Source organism: Pleurodeles waltl, chromosome 4_2 (genome assembly GCF_031143425.1).
Source record: "Pleurodeles waltl isolate 20211129_DDA chromosome 4_2, aPleWal1.hap1.20221129, whole genome shotgun sequence".
Classification (NCBI taxonomy): domain Eukaryota; kingdom Metazoa; phylum Chordata; class Amphibia; order Caudata; family Salamandridae; genus Pleurodeles; species Pleurodeles waltl.
The window spans coordinates 1012888379-1012890867 of record NC_090443.1 but is presented as its reverse complement, the minus strand read 5'-3'; the positions used below and the strand labels follow the sequence as shown (position 1 = coordinate 1012890867).

At 44.9% G+C, this 2489-nt stretch overlaps 2 non-coding genes across 2 annotated transcripts; one reads left to right on the top strand and one right to left on the bottom strand.

Annotated features, from left to right (window-relative positions):
• The first annotated feature begins 1499 nt into the window (after positions 1–1499).
• TRNAV-CAC (transfer RNA valine (anticodon CAC)) lies at positions 1500–1572 on the top strand. Its single transcript has one exon. It is a non-coding gene; the product is annotated as a tRNA-Val (tRNA).
• A 313-nt stretch (positions 1573–1885) lies between these two features.
• Positions 1886–1957, bottom strand: TRNAQ-UUG (transfer RNA glutamine (anticodon UUG)). Its single transcript has one exon. It is a non-coding gene; the product is annotated as a tRNA-Gln (tRNA).
• Positions 1958–2489: the final 532 nt, after the last annotated feature.

The following is a 2489-nucleotide window of genomic DNA, read 5'->3' as shown; positions in this document are numbered from 1 at the left end:
CCCCGCGCCATATTTACAAACTGGCGCAATGCATGCATTGCACCACTTTGTAACCCCTTGTGCCACATTATACCTGCGCCAGGCATAATGTATGCAAGTGGGGTGTTCCCCGGTTAGGGGGCCAAAAAAATGGTGTCATGAAATCTAAAAGATCTATTTCTTCCATTTATAACGGCATTTTTAATGGCTGCACAGAGCAGGCGTTAAAAGGAGGCACACCACTGTTTTCAGTGGGACTCAATGTGCTTTGCAGGTTTAGTGTCAACATTTTTGACACTAATCCTGCAAAGCGCCAAACTAACGTCAAAATGTTTGACTCTAGTTCTCTAACTACTGCCATGGTGCGCCGTATGTTAAATAAGGTGCACACATGGTGGCGTTAGGGGGCGCTAAGGGGCGCAAGAAAAGTGGCGCTACATTGAATGCATTGGATACAGCGCCACGTTTCTTAAATCAGGCACTATGTGTCTGTCACCTGTCGCTCTCACCTGTCTCATTCCCTTTCACACCTGTCTATATCCCTCTCACACCGGTCACCTGTCTCTGACTCTCTTTAATCCCCCCGTCTCCCTCACACACACTCACACAGCTGTCTTGTCTCACAAGATATCACGTGTCTCTCTGTAGCGCCTCCTTACTGCTCAACAGTTAGTTATTTTCCTCTCATGGTCTTTCCCTTCACCCCCTCTCTATCCCACCCCCTCTTTCTTGTATGTCATCTCTCCTCACGTTTTTAGGGTCACAGAGACGCTTTTCACTGTCGTCTGCTCCACTTTCAACACTAAATATTTGTTTTTTCAAGTATGTTGCTTTCTTTTCAGCCCAGGGGTCGCAAACACAGTGCTGGGGGCACAGGAGGTAAGCTAGGGGTCGCAGCTGCAACCCCTGGAGACCCCCCAATGACAGCCCATCCTCTCTGCACACAACAGATCCGGACAGAGCGGCCTGGAGGTGTTAAGAAGCCATGAAGTGTGTGTGACAAGTTTAACTCCACAGAGAACAAAGCCCGTCAACAGCCGGAAATGATATTGTCCAGTTGCTGTCTATGGGCTTTCTGGTGTCAAAAACAGTATGAGCCAAAGGTCTGCCGGATGCAAGGAGAAGAGAGAGGCCAAGAGGGGTTTTAAAGAGACACGTGAACAGCCACTATTGCTGAGACAGGCCCTCTGGAGGGGTGGAAACACCTCTGTGAAGTTTACACTCGTGTTTGTTTTGTGGCTGTTTGTAAAATGGGTAATGAAAGACTGAAGAGTGGCGCATCGGAGAGACCAGCGAATTAAAAACAGTTTAACAGAAAAAAGGCTCATTTTTTGTAAGAAAATTAAGCAGGGATGCTCCATAAAGGCTGCTATAGGCAGAGAGAGAATCATCATCGAGTCCGTTTATTTTGTAAATATAGACATAGAAAGGCTAATTAGACCCTAAAAAAATACAAAATAGGGGTACATCTGTGCAATACCATTATCATGGAAAAACTCCCAAAAAGACAGTGCAGTTTAGTTTCCGTAGTGTAGTGGTTATCACGTTCGCCTCACACGCGAAAGGTCCCCGGTTCGAAACCGGGCGGAAACACTTTTAAAACTCTATCCTAACTTCTTCTCCATTATTAATATATGTGACGAATGATACTTCTGCGCTACAATTTTAATGGATATCACTCATGTATTCAAATAAAAAAGATAAGCCACGCAAAGATGATGTAAACTTTGCAAAATATATTAGCTCGCTTTTAATTATTACTGGACTGAAAAATTAAAAATAATAGAAAAACGAAGATATGAATGACAGAAAGTCGCAATACGCTCATTTACAACTGTATATATATTTGTATATATATAATAATTTTCATGTCTAGTCAGGTATGTTACATAAATAAAATCGTAACAGGTTCTACCGAGATTTGAACTCGGATCGCTGGATTCAAAGTCCAGAGTGCTAACCATTACACCATAGAACCTTCCGTGGAATACTAAAAGTTTTATTTAGTAGTGAAATGAGAGTATCCTGCAGTGTGCACTGCTTGTAAAAGTCCTGATGTTTTTCAGATTTCAGGTTTCCGTCTGGCAGTGTGTGCGGCCGATACCCCCTGAGTTGTCGAGGATCACAGGTGCTGCACATGTCACAAAGGACACCACCTGCCCATCTCTCTGCACAGTGCGCTGGGAGCCGACACTAAAAACTTCTGTCTTGTGTGTGGGAAGAGAGACTCCCTCGGTCTCCAGGACTGATCATCAACTGAGTGTGAACACGGTTGGGAATAGAACTTGTCCAAGTCTGCAGGGCGGAGCAAAACGTGTCAGTTGTAAATTATAACACAATCTGAGCTGTGGGTCCGCCTCAGAAGAGGGGGAGGGTTTGTTCTGGGCCCCCCCTCACGCTTGTCTTGTTTTCATTCAGTTCGTTACTGAGAATTTGTGTGATTGGGGCAAATCATTTCACCCACTCAAAGGGCAGCTGTACAATGTACACGGGCTGCTCGGGGAGTGTGT